This window comes from Nasonia vitripennis, chromosome 2 (assembly GCF_009193385.2).
Source record: "Nasonia vitripennis strain AsymCx chromosome 2, Nvit_psr_1.1, whole genome shotgun sequence".
Lineage (NCBI taxonomy): Eukaryota > Metazoa > Arthropoda > Insecta > Hymenoptera > Pteromalidae > Nasonia > Nasonia vitripennis.
Genome location: NC_045758.1, coordinates 17694747 through 17716988, shown reverse-complemented (window position 1 = coordinate 17716988; position 22242 = coordinate 17694747). Strand labels below are relative to the sequence as shown.

Genomic DNA, 22242 nt, shown 5'->3' with positions numbered 1-22242 from the left:
GTAACAAGAATTCACAAAACAGTGTAGTTAAATTGGTAGTTGCAGCGGCGACGGCAGTTCTCGTTATTTGAATAAATACCGAGAAGGGAAGTGAGTCCCCGTTACTTTTTTCTCGCCGCATCGAAGAGTAAAAAAGGAGACAGGCTACACAGGTACACTCGCGCGCCGATCAGCGGCGAAGAAAATAAATCTGCGCGACAGCTTCGACAGAGAGACGTCTTTTTCTGCTCAATGGAGCATCAAGAGTCATTTGTAGCCGCCTTAATTAGAAACAGCGAGTGGTGTCCCAGTCTCGATTTCCGGCGCGCGACACCATCTCGTGCGCCATTCTTCCAACACGCTTCTCTCTCTGCCTCCCACCCTCGTCGCTGTGTGTGCATCTCGAAGCTCTTTCTATGCTATGCTCTTGGTTTGCGCGCACGCCGCTGCAGAGGCCAGTCAGAAATAAATTGGATTGGGTTTTATTGAGCAATGATGGAAAGATGCAACAATGGACTCGGGGTTTCCGAGAAATTTAATCACGATGTGTATGCATGTAAAGCTGATGGCTGTTTTATGGTTCTGAAAAAAGTGCGCTTAATTGTTTTCGCTGCTGATGGGAGAAGAACTAATAACGTATAATTCGAGAGCAGCGCGACAATAGAGTCGACGATTATTTATTGCTCGTAACGTATAATGTATAAAAGCCGCCTTTACGATGTGAAATTTCCGAACAAATTTCGGTTCAATAAAATTAATACGCTCGATACACGAGGAGAAGGTTTTATTAGAAAAAGGCAAATTTACAACCGCTATAAGGACATAAAGTTTTATTGAAGCGTCGTGCCGCGCGCGTTTTAAAAATTCTGACATCATCATCATCTCTCTCTCTCTCTCTCTCTCTCTCTCTCTCTCTCTCTTTCTCTCTCTCTCTCTCTCTCTCTCTATATATATATATATATATATATATAAGTTCTCCCATTTTTTCGATGTAGAGTAGAGGCATTACAGACTCGATGCGCAAACATCGGTAGATTCTTTCACGGGAAACAGAAAAAAAGCGCATCTACTAGTCGCAATGACTCAATTATACAACACCGCGTCGTTACGATTTCTTTCGAAAGCCCGCGTGTAACAGGAGGAAACCGTCTCCATCTCCAGAACTTTTTACATTCCCCCATTCCCCGGAGAGGTTGAGCAAGTTAAGGAAGAGTATCGTCGTCTCCTTGTCTCTTCCTTCTTGATGCCGGTGCGCGAAAGTGGCGATTTCCGGTCTCGTGTCATTGCGCGCATCCTAGAGCGCGCGAGATGAGATAAAGACTCGATACTTCTTTCTGAAACCTCGGGCATTTCAATATTTGCCTTCGTGAGACGGAGAAGGAGACATTTCGGTCCGGCGCGCGCCAAGGCAAACTTGGAGACCTAATGGTGGTCGAGACGGAAATGTGTGTCGAGCATTTTTCCTCCTCTCCCCCTTTCTCCTTGTCCTCCTTCAGTCGAATACTTCAATAGTCGGTTCACCGCTTTATTACAATTTTTTTTATCCGGGCTTGCGTGCCTGCGGTTTCACACAATAATGGTAAGTTCTAATGCGTTGATCCTCACATCTTCAGTAATTAAGCGGACGCTGACGTCATGTCGCGTAACGACCGCCGCGGGATTAACTCGTTTAAGAGCAGCTTTCATGTGTCAGTATGTTTGTGTTATTTTTTCATGCGGCCCAAACTCATAGACTTTCATCACATACACGTGTTTGCTTCCCGCTTCTCGCTCTCCAAACATCGGACACAAAAATTTGGATATTTTTCAGGCTGAGCGTAACCCTTTTTCCGCGTTTAGCATTTTTCGGCCATTAGCCGGTGCGGCGAGCATCGGTCGATTCCCCCCTCTCTCTTTTTCTATGTAAATGAAGCCTTAATACAAAGCGACGACAAGTCATGATCGATGATTTTTTTCCCGAGATGACAACGTAATTCTCCGAGCGGTCAACTCTTCGCGGTATGCCAACAAGCGCGCGCGTGTCCCTGTACTCGAATCATCGCGCATAATGAAGCAACGTTGTCGTTAGACGCACCGCGTGACATCGGTATTTTGATCCTGAGGAGGGATAAAAATGTTTTGATGGAATTTCATTAAGACTGCAAATTTTACGTAATGTTTTATATCTGCATGTCTGTGTAATATATTTAAAGCAATGTCGGCAATAATTCCTAAAGTCGAAGGTGTGCGTATAAACGATTATTAAGATAATAAACATCTTTGCTTCGCGTATGCAAACGATGTTAGTTAATCTCACTTGATTGTTTTTCTTACAGGACGCACGAGCCACGGATATAGGACTCAAAATGATCTACAGCGCCGCTGCGCAAGCGCGGTAAATCTCGGCGTGTATTGAAAACATCCGAGTTCACAGTTTCCGGCCTTACCGGCAGACGGCAGCGGTTACAAGATTATCGACGCCTGCTCTCCCGGTATTGATTATCGATCTACTCAGAAGCATGCCACATTCATTTCGTGATTTAAATCCTAATTGATTGTGTGATTTATCTGTTTAACGAGAAAATATGAAATCAATAAATAATGTTGTTCACGCTATTTTAACACTTTATGTCTTATAAGTGTAAAGAAATAGCATTTTGCTTAATAAATTGACTTTCTCTTGAATTTTTCCGAGTCCCTTCATATCTTGCCTTCCACAACTTGTACAAAGATTATTATAAACAATATTTTGAAAGATAAAATATATAAATATTACCGATTGTTACTTTTAAAACAATTCCTATGACCACAACAAGAATTGATTTTCAGTTTCATTAATTGTGATATTTATCCAAAAAATAATTTCCCTAGATGTTTGGGTTTTATTGAAGCAATAGTCATTATATTACTATAGAAGGGATACAGAAAACGATACAATTGAACAAACGGTCGATAAACACCTTGACGATGGTAACAAAATACTTCAAGACTCTCTCGCACAGGTAAGCGTCTTATACGATATTTTTGATCCTCTGCACAAACCTTCGGCCGATAAGTACGAACTCTTCGTTCTCCCAAGATCCAGGCGACGGAGGATCGAAGAAACTGACCTGCCACAGGACACCTCGGTCCTACGTACAAGCTACGCACACCTGTGAAATGCGCACACGCGGCGAGGGGCCGCTTATACCGATGGAGCTCTATACACAGCTCGCGCTGCACACGCGTTCTCCTTCTATGCGGCTACCTTGCGAAACCTCTATGGCGTTGCACTGTACAAAGGAGGAGATAGCGAACTTTTACGAAAGCGAAAGTGTACTCGCTCGATGCGCACCTATATAGAAAAGCGATTTCGTGCGCATGCCCGCACCCTGTTGCCTATGGGATAAGAATCGCGATGTCAAGAAGGATGCGCCAGGTGGATCTTGGAGGAAATTTTCGCGGTCGTATTTTTAGCTGTTTGACATTGTTTTATTGAGATTTCTCTTTGGTTATGCAAGTTATAGTAAATGATGAACACATCTAAATAGGAGATCATTTCGAGATCGATTACAATCAAATCCACTTGACGCACTAATCGGGAAAGGTATTGCGCAAAAAACAATGAGGAGCGTAGAGTAAGTGACGCAACTTTGAAAATCGGCGTAGGATAGCGTCTGAAAAGCCTTTAAGGTGCGAACACGATAAAGAAAAGGGATCTAAGAGAGAAGATAAGGATGACGCGAGAGTAGATCCGATCTAGCCGGGCGCGCAATTTCGCATGCAAATATCCCGAACCGACGAAGGCTACCGCTGCCGCCGTCGCGCGACATAATGAACTGCTGCAGACATCACGAATACACACTTTGAATTTCGCGAGACGAGTTGCTCCGTGATTCAGAAATTTCATTTTTGTTATCATGTATAGTTGTTGACTGTTGTACACTTATTTCATGAATTCGCTATCGGAATTTCCAACTGTGTCATCAAGTTGACTGTTATCGATTATAAATTTTTTTAGTCGGACTAGATACTTTGTTTTATCGATACTTATCGGCGCTGACTCACCTAATTCACTTATATACGTGAGCAATGTTTTTCAATGATATCGAGCGTTCCAATGACAATCTTACGAAGGCTAATTCTTGCAGATAAAATATGCGATTTCAGAACTTCCTACTTTGTTTCTATATACTTCCGACTTAGCCTCTGCCTTATAGTCGATCACTCCCCCACCCAAACACACGTACTATACGGTACACGCGCTTCCACAAAAGCGCCCAAATCACTACGAGGCTATAGACCGAAAAGCGACGTTAGGCACTGTATGCAAAGGCGTAGCCTTCGAAAAAGTCCAGCCGCGATTTATGCCGCAGACAATACGCTGCAACATATACACGTCCTCCGCTCGCGTGCGCGCAGAGAGCTGTCCGAGGTAGGGCGTCACGCTCGAGGAGCTTCGTACCTCGACACAAGGAAGCATCGCATATACGCGCTCTATACGTACGGGTTTCGTCAAGTCTGTCGACCTCATTGCCTCGGGCTGCGGATAAGATAGGACTCGCTAACGCGACTGGTCTCTCTGGGCTGCATATCGCGTGGACTTCATATAGCGTTGCATGCTACATAGCACCTGTTGCACACAGCGCAAGCCAGGAGGACTGCGCAAGACCGAGAGTGGGATCTCCGAGACGCTCGTGGTTTTTGTGTGCTGGAAAGGAGAGGTCGGTTGTTTTGTCCCGCCATCAGCGGGAGAATGAGGTGTTGCTTTTTTGTCGGGTTCGGAGAGAGGACGAGAGCGAGTTTTTGTCGTGCATAGAGAGATTTAACTGTTATGCTACAGTTTTTGTCCGCGCGCGTTTTTAATTTGAAGCATTCTCTTCTTCATCCGTTTTTATCCCTTGTTTTTCCTGTATCGTTCGAGAACGATATATTGTGTTTGATTAAGATTTTTTAAATAAACTTTGTAAATGTATGAGATGATTAATTTCAAACAATATTGATTAAAAGTGATTCAAGCTCAAATCAATGCGTGACCAATCTCAACAACGCTTGCGAAAATTAGTAATAAAGCTGAATAAATCAGAATTAGAATATCACAGTATAAAGTAGTGTACATGCGTCAGAAAATTCTGATTTCAACCGACTTGGTCATTATCCTATATAAGTTGTAGCCTACTGCCGTCGAGCTAGTATGAATAATTACAATCATTCGTACATATCCTTCAGCTAGAAAGTTTTCCAGCAGTGCGTAGAAAACACATTGCAAAAGAGCATTAAAAAATCGACATTTCGATTAGCATCGCATTAAAAACAAAAAAACAGCTGCACATTATAGCCTTCATGCGATGCGAACCGAAGCAGTTCGCTAATAGTGTCACCAGCATTTTCCACATTAATAACAACCTCGTTCGTACAACAAAACCCCATAATAAACAAAGTGAGAAATTCTCTCGGTATCGTGCTTCACCGGTATGGGAGCCGCGCGCTTGTCTCGCGAGCGCCTCGTTCTCTCGCCTATTGTCCTGACCTGCGTGCATATCAATTCCCTCCTCTCTTCTCCTCTCCGCCGCTGCACGTGGGAAGTACCGCGGCAGCGGCGAACTTTCTTCGGCGAAATATAATTTCCAGGCTGCGACGACGTTTGGCTCCGATCGCATACACCCGAGAGAATGCCACTGCTGGCTGATATAGAAATGTGCATAGCGGATCGCGGAATCGATCGGGGACAATGAACCGCGCCATCGAGCTCCTGCAAACGGAGAAACTCGCTGTCCGTTGCGACACCGCTATTTGAATTCTACGTATCCGAGGAGCGGCGAAACTAAGCGCGCTACAAAAATACTACTGCGGGAGAGACTCTATACCGCGAGCGTTGCATTTCAAAATTCGAAGCGAGCTGACCTACTCGTTTATTGACCATTGTCGAGTGCTGATTTTGTGAAGATTCTGCAAAGTCCGCAAGTTTGAAATCCTCAACTTCAATCGCTTCATTACACGCTTCCAAGAAGCTTTTTCAAGCTCACGCGTTTATTCCCGAGATTTCTTCCGAAACGCGCTGCACTGCAATTTTCGCCCCGCGCGCGGTCCCTGTAATTATGCTTGCGGCCGAAGCGATCCGATGGTCAGCCGAAACGATTAATATCTCTTATCCCGATTTTTCGCGCACAGCCAAAGAAACAGCAGTGCATGGACCATCTGCCACGTAGCTCGAAGAAACAAACTTCCCATTTTTGGGTAGCCAGTGCTACTTGCGCGTGCGCGCGGAACCGTCCGATTTGCCTTTTTCTCACGCGACGTCAAGACGTGCGTAATGAACTTTAATCACGAGTCTGCCGGTGGGGAAGGATAGCGACGGGAGCAGTAGGAAAAAAAACCGGCAGAAAAAGCGAATTAAAGGGAAACGCTGCTCGCTCCGGGTCTGATGACGGTGGCAGAAGTGCAGCGGAGTTACATGTGTAGAACGCACGTGCGAGCCGGTGCAGAACATCTGCTTACGCGGAGTTTCTTGTTTGCGTTAAACAAACGGTTGCTTATGTTTCGCGAGGCAGTGACAAGTGCGGTGCGATTATTTTTCTTCAAGCGCTAGTCGACGGTTGAATAGTTTGTCGAGTTTTGAGTTTGAGCAATTTCTCGTTTGTTATGTTGCACAAAGAAAGAACAAACATTGGGCCTGTTTGACCCACATGTGCGCGCGCTTTTAATAGGGTAAAATCTCGAGATATTGCGTGCGGTAATGAAGCCTTATTTGCAGACATTACAAATGGTAAACACCGTGTGCTCGTGTTTATATTCAGAATTGAAACACAAATATGCAAAATTAAATTTTGATACAAGCTGTGCAGCAGCTGTACCCTTTGCCAGTATGCGCAGGTCCAGATCGAAACACCCAGCGGAAGTAACAATCGGAGAAGAAGCACCTGAACGTTTAGAGAAAAAAAGGAACCTGAGCACGCAGATCAGCCTTCCGTTTCTTATTCTGACCTCGAAAGCACTCGAATAAGGTCGAAGGGTATCCTTAGCCTCAGAAGGGCGTGTATGTACACCGGGCACAGCTGTTCCTCCTTCAAGTTCTCCAAGGAAGACTCGGAAGGTGCAGATTTCCGAAAGCCATCTGCCGTTTCTTACACCTCGTTGCCACTGTGTGTCCGCTGGAAGGTGTGCATGTTTTTGAAGGTGGAAGGACCACGTTGAGTTTTGAATCCTTCCGTTGCATAGGTGTGTACATTTGTGAGCCCTGCATAAACAGCTTGTCGTTTATCTGCATAAGGGCTCGGGACGCTTGTAACGAAAAGCAGACCTCGTGTTCGTTTGAGGAGAACCGACTGGCGTGTTCTCGATTGTTCTTCTTCTTCTTCATGTTCTTGTCCTCGAGCCCCCTGCGAGTATCGAATGTCGTTCTTCGTCCCGTCTTCTTTTACACAAAAGCATCTTCAACTTGCAATATGCGTTAACCGTATACGAAGCAATAAAAATCTGATCGTTGAAAGTTTGTAGATTTAGTAATCTTGAAGAAAAAACTTTAAAGCCTCTCTCTTCCGCCTTTTTCCGGCATCTCGAGTCTGCTCCAGATCGTAAGGGCCCACGAGCTCGGGGGGACTCTCCAGATGGAGAGGATGCCTCGAGCTCCGGAGACAGGATGAGCCACTTAATCCCACTTGGTTCCACATCACCTGTCTTTCCGCTTTCGTCGCGTGCGCGCGGCGACTCCTCGACTACGATCGGCAGTTCAGCTCCGCCTCTTCCGCGTAACCCATAGGCTCTTCCCGATCGGAAGCGCAGATAAGATTTCCGAGCGAGACAATTGCGCACAGCCGAGAGGGACCATAGCTGATATTGTTGCAGCGCGTTCCCCTCAAGAAATAACGGCAGGAGGGAGCTCTCGGAAGGGTTTATTTTCCGATCGACGCCCGAGATTTCCTGGATGCACCGCCGGGCGTGAGAGGAGCGTGCGGACGCGAGGAGACAAATTGGCGTCGGTTGGATTTATCGAGTATTTACCTTCTTGGAAATGCGATTTTTATTGCGTCCATGCCTTTTTGTCTAAACAACGGATGAACATCGCCCCTGAATGATCTTCAAAATAATAATAAAAATTAACTTCGACGACTGGTTTTCAAGAAAATCACTCATAGTTTTGCGGTAGTTTCAATACTCGATACCGCGTGCTTCCTGACTTTCTTCGCTTGCAACCACTTGCCGAGCACAGTTTGTCTGCTGAATTCAAATGCTGAGTCAATGCGGTGCAGGGTTTCGAACTGCGAACCGTTGCTGCAGGAACCAAGCTGATCCTACATTCTTCAAACAAATTAACAAACTCGACACCTGTCTTTTAATCGAGTGTTAAGGAAAAGTGTTTGAATTTCACGAACAGCGTACCTGTATTCAAGTGTCATATCAATTTTCAGAATCATAGGCATGTTATCGGGGGAAAAAAAATTAACGCAAGTAAAATATCGTACTTAATATCGAGAAAGCACCTGCAAACGCGTGCGAATTGTACAATTATTTTAATATTCAGAGCAAACGGCGGTTATTTTTCATCATCAACCAGTACCTTTTACATAACGTCACCGTCGTCCTCGGCCCCTCGCGTATAATATGCGTATATAGACGGAGCAGCAGCAGCAGCGCGTCGATTGTCTCGGATCGTATAACACGACATATTTTCAAAATAATCTGCCAGCGCCGAGTGCAGAGTTGGCAACCCTGTGGTTATTCTGTTACAGTGCCACCTCGCAATTACGATTTTTTTTCGATGCACGTGCACTCCCTCCGCGTGCAGGTATTTGGAATAAAGAGGACCTTTCGTAAAAAATCACACAGGAAGTTGTCATCGCACGTGCGGGTTTCCTAAATTTTTCGCTTGAACCATCGCATCAAAGCTGCAAATGAATACTTGAGGAAAACCGGATGATTCGGTTATAATAACCCAATAACGTTTGCGCGTGTCGCCTGACGAATATTTTTTGGCAGATTATAGATGCACGCTTAATTCTTTGTTTGATATGTGGGCCCAGGGAGTGCACTTGTTGATTTAATCATGGTATTTATTAAAACCATTCTCAACAATTTCGTCTCTTCGTATAAACGATAATTGCGCATCACGGAAATCACATATAGGTAATATGCGACGCTGCAATAACAAGGCAAAAGCGACACGCGCCAACTTGCGCTTTATTTGCAGAAATCATATTTCAACTCGTACAACGCGTTGGAATTTTCGATCTTTCCAGAACTTTAATTTCGATTAGCAACGACGTCAGTCGTGCGGGTCGTCCACCGTATAAAACGCATATTGCAAACGTCATATTCTACGCACTGTATAAATGTATGTTGACATCTTAGATCGTATAAATTTTGCTTCAAATCTTTGTTTCATAACTCTTTCTTTTTGCTATCGTTTTTTAAACTGCTGTAAGATGTGGCAATAATGCTTCTTAAAAAACGATAGTTATTACTTTAAAAAGTTGATCATTCTATACCTGTTTCCTACGGACAATTAGGATATCCTCAACTACTCAGGAATTATTAAGGCTTGTTGAATCAATTCAATACAAATTACTAGGTAACGAAATACTTGCAGAAGTTGTAGTATTTTTCTCATGCTCGCATTTAATCTATCAACATTTTTATATGATCGGCATATGTATACTATTTATACTCCCCGTTCCACGAATCGATTTGTACACTTTCTCACGTACTTCTACACGCATCTATAGCTTTTTTATCCGAATGTCAAAGGAAACAACCTGAGGCATCTTTAATAATATAGATTCAGAAGGCATGCGGTATTTCTTTGATTGTACAACATCATCGGTAATTAGAACCCCGTTTTCTTTTCCGGATTACTTGCGACTGTGTCTATGTCGATTTCCGATCTTGTGCATACATAAGCAAACACGCGTATGTGAGCCGAAGTTTTATATACAGTGTAACGTGCGTTTCACGGGGCGTGATGAGATTTTTGCTTTTTGCTTCTTGGTGCAAGTTGGAGAATCTCGTTGCAAGACTCCAGCAATAATTGCAGTGGATTCTTCTTTACAAAGTGTTATTTTCGCTTGATAATTTGACGGCTAGTTATACTAAATTACGTGCAAGTATGTATATTGCATTTACCCTACCTATAATGTAGCAGACTTCCAACAAAAAAAAATTGCAAATCATTTAATATACCTTTTTTTAATGAAATCTCAATTATCGCATGCTCATTTGTACTTAACGAATCTAGAAAAGCAAGGAAAGCGTCGCCTTAGGAAGGAAGCAATTATACGTACATTATGCATTGTTATTTCGAAACGAAGCGCGTATGTATCAAATTTACCCGCGTACGCAATCGAACCAGCAGCAAAAAGCAGCAGTGTAAAAATCGATTGTATAATTGACATACATGCGAAATCGCACCCCCAGTATTTCATTGTATTTTGCTCTCGGTTCAACGAAAAATGCGCCCTATTTTTTTGCTATGTGTACGCTTACGCTCGATTCGCGCATTCGATACGAACGTATCGACATCGAGGTGTATACGACTGTACCGGATTGAAATCGCAATCGCAACTTACTATAGGGTATCGATCACTTCGCTACACTGCAATATCCGTAACTCCATTGAATTTTTTATCAGCGAGAATTCCAAGAAAGCTTAAGCATGCTTGAATTTTTGGTAGTGATATTCTGTATTAAATTTTTTACGCATGTTGAATATTCAGCAAAACTACTTTTCATAAACCAAACAATCCTTTAACGTATAATATAACGACTTTAGTTATACCGTTCCCTAACAGCACAAAGCTTCTGTTCGCGACACCTGAAATCGTAATGAGCCATAATTGATTCGAAACTATACCGCCGTATACATCTGCGTCGGCTCACTCAAGACGCACAAGACTAAAAAATGGTGCCTTAGGGGGCTGAGCAATAGTAGCGAGTGTAGAAATCGTTGCACAAGAAATCGAGGGCGGGGAAAGGAAGAAGGGCCCGAACGCAAAAAAGGGGTAACACGAAGGTAACGCGACTCTACGTGAGAACATCCGCGAAACGAAAGGTGTATACTTCGCGGGCTCGAGAGAGATTTCTTAGCCTCCCGCGTACTTTCTTCTATCCCTTTTTGGTCTCGAGGAAGATGAAGATTAACTCGCACGCGAGAGAGGCGATCGCCGGTACTCACGTAATCGATGACGTGCCTAGCGCACGTAAGGCTTTATTTTGTCTCGCAGCAGCGAAGTGACTAGCAAGATTCTCTTACCTGAAACATAAAAGCAAATAAACTGTTAATTGAACATTCTCTTAGAATTTCAAGAATGTAATTAATTATTTATCGGGATATAATCTTAAACGTGAAAATTGCAATTTATACGTGAAAATAAACAACAATTTGCAGAAACGGTAGCGCTTGAAAATATCGATCGGGTGCATGGATGCTCGGCTGCAATGTAAATATCTCCGGGAGGTGCAAAACTTACGCTACGATGAACTCGCCCAACACCTGACCGCTGGCAAAGCATGCACGCCCACGTTCTTATCGGAGCGAGATCTCTCATCGCGTCGGGTATTCCCGGACCGTTGTACATAAGCGCATCGTGCGGTCTTCATGTACCTTTATAGGTATACTCATAAAAGCTGTTACGAATTACTGTAGCTATGTTCCTTCAAAGAAAGCCTGCTGCTTCAAGTGCGCAATTGCGCATACACGAGATTTTATGAAGATAACCTGGCCAAAGCCAAATAATTTAATTTATCACGAATATAAAGATAATTAAAGAACCATAGCGAATGTTGGCACGTTAAATAAGGTAGATTCAAAAGGAAAACTTGGTGGCTAATGTTACAGGTATACGTTGAATTGGTTGCACAGTTTATTGATCAAAACGAATACGTGCACATCATTTCGTTTTATTACAGGCGAATTTCAATCAAAAATTTTCGCAGAGAATTGTTTCAATCTGCGGATACTGCAGTTAATTTGTAAGGCATTTTTAAAAATTTGTAGTTATACCATAAGTAGATATTCTGTGTAGTACTCGAATTGGACAAAGATGAAAAAGTGTCAGGTGGCATTCTAGTTAGATCAAGAAGAGCTCGTGCAATATTCAAGTGATAAAGCTTAGGTTATCTGAGCGCAGACGTATACATTTGCAGGCGTTCAAACGTATAAATATAATCATCGCACTTTATGAAGTGGAAACCAGATATTCTCAGAACCCTATATAATTTTTTTCGGAGAAATGATTTTGTCAAGTTGCATCGTTGCAGCATTTAACATTAGCGCTGTAAGTTTGATAATGTCCGATAAAGTTCTTATATTTTTGTCCGATGGCCATTTTAAATGATTAGGATTACTTGTATTCATCACTTGGTTAGCTAGCTATCTGTATTGAACAAAATAATTTTTATGAAGATTCTGTCACAGTAACAGTACACACCGAGAAGATAACCCACACCGAAATGTGGATCAGCAGAGCATCGACGCGCACGACCAAAAGTCCCGTGAAAGTAAAACGCTCGAAGCCATCGAGCGTCGCTGCCGTTGTCTCGACTTCCGGCGAGTCGCCGCACACAACGGAAGCAACTGAAAGGTACCGACGGAGAGTAGAGGAAAAAAAGAAGGATCATGGATGGCTTCGGCGGTGCAAACTCACTCATTTACAGGTAAAGTAAAGTATGGCGGAACACGTGCGATAATTGCAAGGATGTCGGGTTACGTAAGCTCAAGAATGCACTTGAGTGGTTAAGCTTAAGAGTCAGCAAAGAGGAGATTCGAGGTGTTAAATATGATGAAGCTGACGTTCTGAAAGATATCGGCGATTCACGGTTTCCTATTTGTACTATACACAAGCAAGTTGCTACACGCTGTTAATTCGCACACAATATTTATGACAGACTTTTTCAATGAACAATACCAAAAATTCTAAAATCCAGATTCCTACTGTCACACAGAGAAGGAAAATCAAGCACTCGTTTTCAAACTCATTGACTTCATTATTTTCGTTATTAAAAGTATTAATTTGGAAATAGCACGCTTATTTATAATCATAACTAGATCGACTGAAAAAATATTGCTCGGGAGCACATAACCGGAAAATGTGCACTTCCGTTCGCTTGCATTCCCATAGCTCCGTGATACGGTTAAGCTATTCGCTTCTAGAAAAATTTTCACCTGTTCGCACTCCCATAACCAATTCTCACACAACATCAGCACCGGCCGGCTTTTAATTCCGGTATCCCCTTTCTTCAAACCCTCGCCCGAGTTTACGTCACGCCTCGGTTGGTGTCCAGGGGTTTGCGCACACTTCCGTCTATGCGCATTCGTGAAGAGCTGAAAGTCATATATTGTATATAGTGTTCGGGAGCGTACGTGATTCCGTTAACTTATTATCGCGCGCATCGAGCGAGACCGAGCTTTTTTAGAGAATATATAGACCGAGTGGAGTCACGAACAGAGTTGGGGGGCGGCGGTGCCGATTTTGAAACGCAATTACATCGTTTGCGGGAAATCAGGCTCGAAGGTGAATAAGGTATGCGCTTTGGCTGCTCATCGGTTTTGGGGAGAAGTTCATGGTTTGCGGTAGTGGTTTTCATAGGACGTAATGATAGTTTTTTCGGAGAAACGTCTCGATGAGCGAATTAAAATAATTTGTTACAATTTGGAGCAAATTAAAAAAGGCTCTTTGTCTGACAGACTTTTGTATGATTCACGAGCTACAATTAACCGCGAAAAGTGGCATAGTGTAGTCGATGCGAGTACGCTCTCATTATTGTTACGCGCGACATGAAAAATCATCGCGATGAAAAGTGTAATTTTCTTCAACTCGAACATCAGCTATAACTCTGGAGCAGCCATCGCCGATGACAACCTCCGGTATGATTGAAAAATCCAGCGACTCCGCGATAATGCACACCTGCCGGCAGTTGACTGTACACAACGAGAGCGTCAAGTTCAACACCGCCTGCGCATGACACGCAGCCTGCAAGTGCACGTGTCGCGTTGCAGCTAATCGCATAGAGCGACCGACTCACTCACTCTCGTCGTTCTTCGCAATTTTCATCGCTATCGTAATTACCGCTAGAACGGCAATTGAAAGAGCGGACAACTCTTCCATTAGGCCGCGAGTGTCGCGCCGATGCTGCCGCGGCGCGTATTTCGTACGGTGCCAACAACACCGAGATTGTAATGGACGCGCGTTTGTTGCCGCGCACACTAGGGGGTAATTAAAAGCCGAGTAGTTTTAGCGCGGCGTGCTTGTTTATGCGTGCAGCGAAAAGGAGCAGGACATGAAACTATTTCCGGCGATATCCGGCCTGGCTGATTGGATGATTTAGAACCGAAAAAGGGGGTTGCTCGCTCAATGGGCGAAGTTGTTGTTATGACTTGACTCTTTTGCGCGCGTGTACAATGCTTTCAAGTGTCTGATGGTATTTGTGTTTCACAGACCTGAAAACCCTCGCCGGTGATGTACAAAAAAAAATTTATGCTCGAATGATGAATAATAGGTTCGGTGGAGAAATACCGAATTATTGAAAATTCATACATTTTTCAATGCCGCACACTCATTACACATCAGAGAGGAAGAGCTCTAAATGCAGCATTTGCGTAACACCGCATTCGTGCAATAATCATAAAAGATCTCGATCGTCATCATAACACATGATATTCATTTCGCAATCTCCCGGCATATAGAATATGAGCGTTTACCGCGTACTCGAAACTTAATGAAAACTAGCAAAGAATTCGACGAAGCGTCCGTGTATGTGTGAACCAGCGACTTTCACTCTTTTCGAGCAGCGCGAATATCCAAAGTGGACCGGACGTCGTGGTGTATGTACCGAGAGGGCTAGTCTTTTACGAAAACACATACGCATCGCACCTTTGCGCACGAGATCCTCGCCTTATGTTCCCCCGTCTTCCTATACCGTTAAAACTCTGTAGCCTCATGTCGCATCTCGCTGATTTACGAGCGTCTGTCAAACGCGGCCGGTTATTACGTATACGCGTACGCGGCGCTCGCTGCTTATTGTACGGCTCGAGTGGCCGTTTGTTTTTTCAACCATTCGAGCCTCGAGAATTTGTTTGCTTTGGAGATAGGAGAACCGCGCAGAGGCCGGCGGAGTGAGATTTTTTTGAGATTCTTTGTGTACTTATACCGCGCTCTTTGAGAGACTGGAGGATTTGTTTTTTCTGCTGCTCGTAAATAAAGCTTTCTTATTCATGAGTACGCGAGTACCATGGATTTTACTAGGTGAGTTGGTTCGAGAAAAATTTTAGCTTGCTGAAAATAGCTTTCGACATTCATGCGATAGTGAATTATTTATTTTGCAACTATCAGAAGTGCTAATTTTGCAATTGGAATGTGCAATAAAATGCTGTAAAGATATTGCCGTGCGATACAGAGGTACGCACTTTTGTAATCCTAGATTCCATCAGGCGATCAATAACAAAACTTCATGGACTTTCCTCCCAATAACATAATATATATTAATTACGATCTGCAGTGCGTCCAATGCGTAACTGTACAAGTGCAGCTAACACTTCCGAAATACAAGTCGCGCGGGAAAGAGCACGTGGTGTTCGCTAATGTATAAATCGAGAGCGCAAACGGCAAGCTGATCCCATAATAAGTGAGCTAATGCTCTCTCAACGTCTCCCACCTGCCCAACAAGTAACAAAACAGTTAAAAGCGCCCCAAGCACCGTCGAATTTGCGAAAGCCGAAATTAAACGTGCAAAAATCTCAGCGTCGACTCCTCGCATTACGGCTCAGAGAATCGCGTGTGTAATGATCTGCTAGAAACGTGTTTACAAGTGGGCGCTTGCGCCTCCCGCGCATACTAATGAAAGTGGCGACGTCGGCGGCTTTGGCGTGATCGGCATCAGATGTTGTGTATAAGCGCGCAAATGCCGCCGGCTTCATTGGTGTCTTATCGGCGCGCCAGCCTTTGATGTATCGCGAACGTTAAGCGGCGCATTTTGTTGTATGTAGCACATATTGCAGCGCGAGTAGCGTGAGTCTCGTTGTCAAAGAAATTCTATATTGCCCGGATTACTATAGCGCTCGCATATGACTTCGTTTTATGCGCAGGGCTTGCTTGAAATTGTTTTGGTATACTTTATCAGCTCGGTGGAGTCGAGGCGGTCTGCGCGACTGTTGTGAGTTGGAGAACTTTATTGAAAAAAGTTTCGCGATGACGAGCAGAGCCCACGTGTACACGAGCGCTTTATATTTAGCGAAGCTGCAGCGATGCGATTGTTCTGGGAATATCGCGAGCTGCTGCGTTGCTGCTGCAGATACGTCCAGGCACTGGCGGTTTTCATCGTCAATGAAGAACAATTGGCCGTGTGAACGATGCGAAGGACACGATCACGTTGATGAAAAATCTCGCGATTTTCCCATTAGGCTGTGGTGCAGCGAGAAGAGAGAGAGAGAGAGAGAGAGAGAGAGAATCTTTTTGCGATCTCGTAAAGTACGTGTTCTCTTACACCCAGAACACGAGATATCATCTTTTTTTTTTCATTGTTACCGACTGGGTTATGCGCGATGTTTGGTGAGAGGGATATGCAATTAAAAATTAATGACTGTTTGAATGAATCTCCACTTTTCCTTTCTCTCTCCTAGTTATACCGAGTGACTTTCCTGAATTATACCGGCTGCTTTCATGTCTACAATAAACTCATTACGGCTAATTGCTATTATAACCGTATCGCCGCAGCTAATAGTTTCACGGGAGCGCAAGAATGCAAATTGAATGAACCAACACTACATGGTACTCGGCACGCTCATCCTCAATTCGACAATTTTCACGCAACACCCCATTACACAATGACAGGTTTATCCCGTCCAATGCGCCGCGTATTTATATCGGCTTCGAGTGGTACAGAGACAACAGTGCACTTACACAACAACCTCCGCTCCGGCAACATCCGAATTGCAGTTACATGATGCGTGCGTTATGTAAAATCCAAACGTACTTCTCTCGCGCGGGAAGCACGGAGGCCTTGCACACGCGCGCGTCCACTCAGCCCGCGGCCTTCGTTAATTCATCGCGCGTTTTATGCACATCAGCTGTGCGAATTTTGCGCGCGAGCCGCACAGAGACGGTATTGTTCTTGTTTTATTAATGAACGCTCGTTAATGAAGCTCTTTTCCTACGCAGGGGCAAATCTCTGAATGGAAACGCACCTCCGATCGGCGGACATTGTACAGCGCTTGCGATGTCTGTTATTCGCGCGTAGTTTTAACGTAACGAGGCATTACGTGCGCGGCGTTTTACTTAGCACTTTGCAATTAGCTTTTGTTTCAGTAATTGCGTACCCGATGAAGCTGCGCTGTATAGTTATACAGTTTATGAAAAACGGTCATTCCGCGAGAGTCCTCTTTTCGAGTTCCCAGTATCACAGTGCACGATCACGCGACCCCTAATTCAATCGTATCTCCTATGGCCAAGCATAAGATCAGGAGATGAAAGATAAAAATTCCTCGATTGTCCCGACTAAATTTTCATTCTAATTTTCGGAATACACGATCCCGCGCAGCTCGGAAGAAACGCCCGCATGGGTCCGCACTCGTGGAATCCCGAACGGTAATTAAGATGTTTTCTCAATTAACAAAGAGAGAGAGAAAGAGAGTCACCGATGCATGTTGAAGCGAACGAGAAGCGGAGTCATGGTTAAGATGCACAAGTTACGCGGGCGCGATCATTGAATTAGCGATGCCGCCGCAGCAGCGGCGCGTTAAACGAGCTTCTCGACGCCTTTGACGAGGCAGCGTGCTCCTATAGACGGACGGATGCTGGAAACGCGTGGAAATTCTCTCGCGCCGATCTTATCCGGTCTGAACGCTCATTTCCGCTGGTATGCGCGGCTATGGACTTTCGTCGAGCAGACGGCGGCACCTCTTTTCTTTTGGGCTTTCACGCTGGTTAGGCGTGACGCTTTAATTGTTGAAGGATTGCTAGCTTTTGATTAACTAGACTCGGAAACATTGCGCGCAGCGTCTAATAATCGTGTATGGATGCCTATACATGGTTTTTAATTGGGTTTCGAAAAAATGTAGGTCGGAGAATTATAAACGTTGCCAGAGATGAAAGTGTACTGAAAATTCGCGTTTGCGAACGCACGGCCGCTTGAATGCTAGACTGATTCAGAGCCACTTGACGTCAATGCAGAACGAGCTATGTCACGAGGTCGAAAAGTTGTACGTCGCTTTATATCACTCTTTATGCTTCAAAAATCCAAGTTTCGAACGATTTCATTGTAACCGATCGGTCCAAGTGCGTCAGTGCGTTATCAAATTTTTCACATCTCGAATGCACACTCCGAGAAATGTCGTCGTTGAATCGTATTCAGCATTCGCGATAGTTTTACGAGCCGATGATTTTTTTTTCTCCTCACCCGTTGCCACATGTACAAACACATGCACTCCGGGGAGGTCGACACGGAGTTTATCGTAACGAGTACAATTGCCAATAAAACGAGGCTTCGGAAGAAGAGACTTCGGAGCGTTTGCATCGGAATCCCCTCTAGCTTAATCGACGCGGAGGGCCGTATAATTAAGAAATTGTAGCGTTTACGGGTTTGTGCACTACTCGTAAATCAGCGTTGCATTAACTGCGCGTCTCTCTGAAGCTACAGCTTCCAATTAATAATGCATGAATTGCTTTTTCGCATCTTTTTCTCCGTTGAACATCTTCTCTCGCTCGAGGCTACTTATTAATGTTACTGCAGGCCACGATCGTAAAGCAAGTTCGTCGGGATTTTATTACGAGCTTGATAAAAAGCAGCGAGTGCGCGTGTGTACGATTGAACTTCACGCGTACTAGCATGCAATTTTTTTTTTTTTAAAGAATGGAAAAATCACCTTTAATTTAGCTTCTATTGTAGTTTTACCTATAAAAAATAGTTATCATTTGCCTTGTCAGAAATTTTCTCACATTTGAAAAAAAATTATTCCCATATAGGTGACCGTGATCGAAATATCAAACATCCCGGATTCGCCGTATTCTTATCGGTGTAGCGATAAATTTGGTCTGCGTATAGCCGACGTGTAATTCCTTCGGCGCTGCATACCTGAGCTTCATGCGATATGCAGAGAAGTGCGTGGGCTCGAACGTGTGTATCAGCTAACTTGGGACCGCATGACAATGAGGCGAAATAAAATGGCCTAAACACCTCTTGAGAGTTTCGGGCAATGCGTTCGAATTAAAAAATATGGTTCTGGCAGGCTGATGCGGATTTAATGATCTGCTCCATATTGTGGAATTTTTTTGTATACCGAAGAAGATTTGAGGTGAAAATTAAAATAATTGTTTAGTAATTATAAATCATGCACGATCATTTCTAAATTCTGAAAATAAGAATTCTAAATTTTTAATTTTTCGAAAATCGGCATCGGCATGCAATATTGAATTACATTCTAAAAAACATCTCCCTTATAGTCCAGCATTTAATAAAATCCACCTTACGAAGAAAACAATGCGCGAATCTGCAGCTGCACCACGCACAAATAAAAACTGCGCCGTCGGGCGCTCAGTACAATCGCCATCGGCAAATCCATCAGCCGATTCAATACTCAAAGTACACACATCATCATCGACCATCGACCAACAGCGGCAGCAGCCGTCCAACTTCTGACGCATTCAGTAGCCTCTCTCGCTCTCACTCTTCACTTGCTGCGCTGCACATCTATACCCACCTCCTCCCTATGCTAATTATCCACACGCAGGTTTTTTTCGGGAGCCGCCAACTCGGCTGCACTGGCCACTGTTGCGCTGCTTCGATCGAGCGGCTTCTCTCTCTCTCTCTCTCTCTCTCTCTCTCTCTCTCTCTCCCTCTCTCTCTCTCTCTCTCTCTCTCTCTCTCTCTCTCTCTCTCTCGGTTTCGCGTTCCCAGAATGGACGTGGGAAGCGAAAGGCGCAGGCAGCCAGAAGAAAGGTTCACTCGGCTGCAGTGTTCACGGCGCACGCACATGTGTGCTCGCAGCCCCCAGAGAAATGGGTGGCGCTCGAGCAAGAGAGAGACTCTACTGATGCACATGTGCGTTACGCTCTCCGCTGTGCGGGGAAAGCTGCTGCGTTTTCTCGCTCTTTTCTTTTTCTGGGTAAAAGACGCAGTTGCTCTGGGCCATTTTTTTTCGGTGTAGGATTTGCTCCGCGGAAATACAGTTGGGAGTTTTTTTGGGCTATTCGTTTGAGGGGCACAATTTTTTCTTTTTACGTAGGCCGCTGATCCATCGAGTATTTGTGAAATAGAATATTTTCGTCATCGATTATCTTAGCAAATGTACGACTGAGAGTAACGTTTTTCTGCTTATACACTCGAATTATTTTTTTCATCTTCGCTTATTGCATTGAATTCTTCGTCGAAAATATTTTGTCGCCTGCAATTATGCACTGCGCGCACGCAGGCTACCGCATTCCGCGGTTATCTGAATCACTAATCACACATGTGCGCGCGAAATCCTGAAAACAATCTTTTCTTAATATCCTAAACAAAGAAATCACTCTCCGATAAACTCCCGATGCAACGCGCAAAGGCATCGTATAAAAAAAGAACTCGTCTGAAATTTTCCCCGTTTAATCGCGCTCATCCGTCCCTCTTGATTCCATTACACACTATTTTCCTGCCCTTCTCCGCTGATGCAGTCTGCCCTCCGAACGCTATGCAACTCGGCCGACTTCCCATGGATCCACTAGCATCAGCAGTGCGTATAGTGCTCTCGTGCGTCGGCGAGCACGTAAGCAGTGCAGCCTGTTGCTTCCCACACGCGCGCGAGAGCCTCCTCTCTTGTGCTCTCTCTCTCTCTCTCTCTCTCTCTCTCTCTCTCTCTCTCTCTCTCACCAGCGAGTACTCGCGTACACGTGTAGAGAAAATGCATAGCATACAGCGAATGTCCAGAGAGATGGGACGCGTGCGCGGAAAAGCAAGAGGAGACGCGTCTTGCCTTTCTCTCGAATTCCGAGGCAAGCATGCATGCGTGCGCTGTGCGACTTGGATGGACTTTGAATTTTCGATATCGGGTGTGTGCTCTCCGTCGCTACTGGATTCGTTCGCTTTATTTCCTCGTACTGATCCTGGCTGGCTTCGGGATAAGTCGAGTAGTAGATTTATGCCCGGGTTTCGCCGTATATCAACGGCGATTTATGGGCACAGAAGGGAAGATCGAGCGTTAACTATAAGGATCTTTCGATGTAAATGTTTGAGATCTTGAGCGATTGCGTATGCCAAAGTGAGCTCTGAATTTGGAAGTCTGGCGATTTAGAGGTGATTCGAATGCACGCATGCAATTTATGTGATAATTTTCTTATTCTAATCCGCAAAAGCCAAATCCGTGCCATTCTATTCCTCGACCAACGAGAACGCGACCAAAAAGGCGGCTTATCTCGCCTGCTCTTGATTCACATTTTTTCTAACCCGCGTTCGGCATTTCCGTTAATTATACACGCCGGTTTTTCGGAAAAATCGGAAAAGAGAGGCGCGAACCAGCCGGCGCCTAATTAAATGCACTCTATATGGTCGCGCGTCGCTGTCCATGTAAAACGACGCTCCGCGCGCGCCACCGCGTGCGCACGCTGAATCATGCAGCGCTTTGTGTCCGATAGAATGCGCTCGTGGAAAAAGATATAGGCGCGCGAAGGTTTCCATCAGCGAGGATTTCATCGCGAATGCAGTCGACGAACTGCACTCGAGCGCGTGCGCCGTCATACGTTCGTTAGAGAGATGCGCGCATACTTTATTTATCTGCGTGTAACATCTTTGTTAACGCGCTTGTTATGGGCTACGCGTGCACCGACTGTGGAATATAGATCTGGCTATGTAGGAATGAGGCGCTTGCTTGATAGTCGGAATTTGAATTCGTGGAACTGACGTTTTCTCTCTTTTTTGAGAGCAGGGTGTACACAATTGCTGCATTTTGCTTATTCTCAAATGATGATGTTCGAAGCTTTTTGAAAAAACCACAAAGGTACTTTGAATTTCATCACGATTGTATACAAGCACTTGCAAGAGACGTAGAAAATGAAATGACCAATCAAAAGATATAGCAGAACAAAGGTTCTCTTTTAGCGCCGTCTAAATTCAAATTGTACAGCTCGAACGCGACCTTCCCTGTCAAGCAAAGGATCGCGCGACAATCGCGACAGATTAAACAGGCAATTTCGCATGAGAGGAGACGAAGAGCGACGTCTGGAATACGAGATGTCGGTTTGATGATTCCGAGGTATACGCTAGCGTCGAGTCGTAAAAACACGCGACTAAGAGAAATTCGATTGTGCAGCAGTTTCTCGAAAATAACCCTGACAAGAAGTCTTACATTAA

The 22242-nt window shown here is 44.5% G+C and overlaps 2 protein-coding genes across 3 annotated transcripts in view; one reads left to right on the top strand and one right to left on the bottom strand.

Annotated features, from left to right (window-relative positions):
- Window positions 1-2574, top strand: part of LOC103317534 (triadin-like) — a 72798-nt gene extending 70224 nt beyond the window's left edge. Inside the window, exon 4 of the mRNA XM_032596663.1 lies at window positions 2295-2574. The gene's annotated coding sequence lies outside the window, so the exon portion shown is untranslated. The remainder of the gene's footprint in view (window positions 1-2294) is intronic.
- Window positions 1-22242, bottom strand: part of LOC100118970 (epidermal growth factor receptor) — a 147646-nt gene that overhangs the window by 98918 nt on the left and 26486 nt on the right. The gene's annotated exons all lie outside the window — the stretch shown is intronic.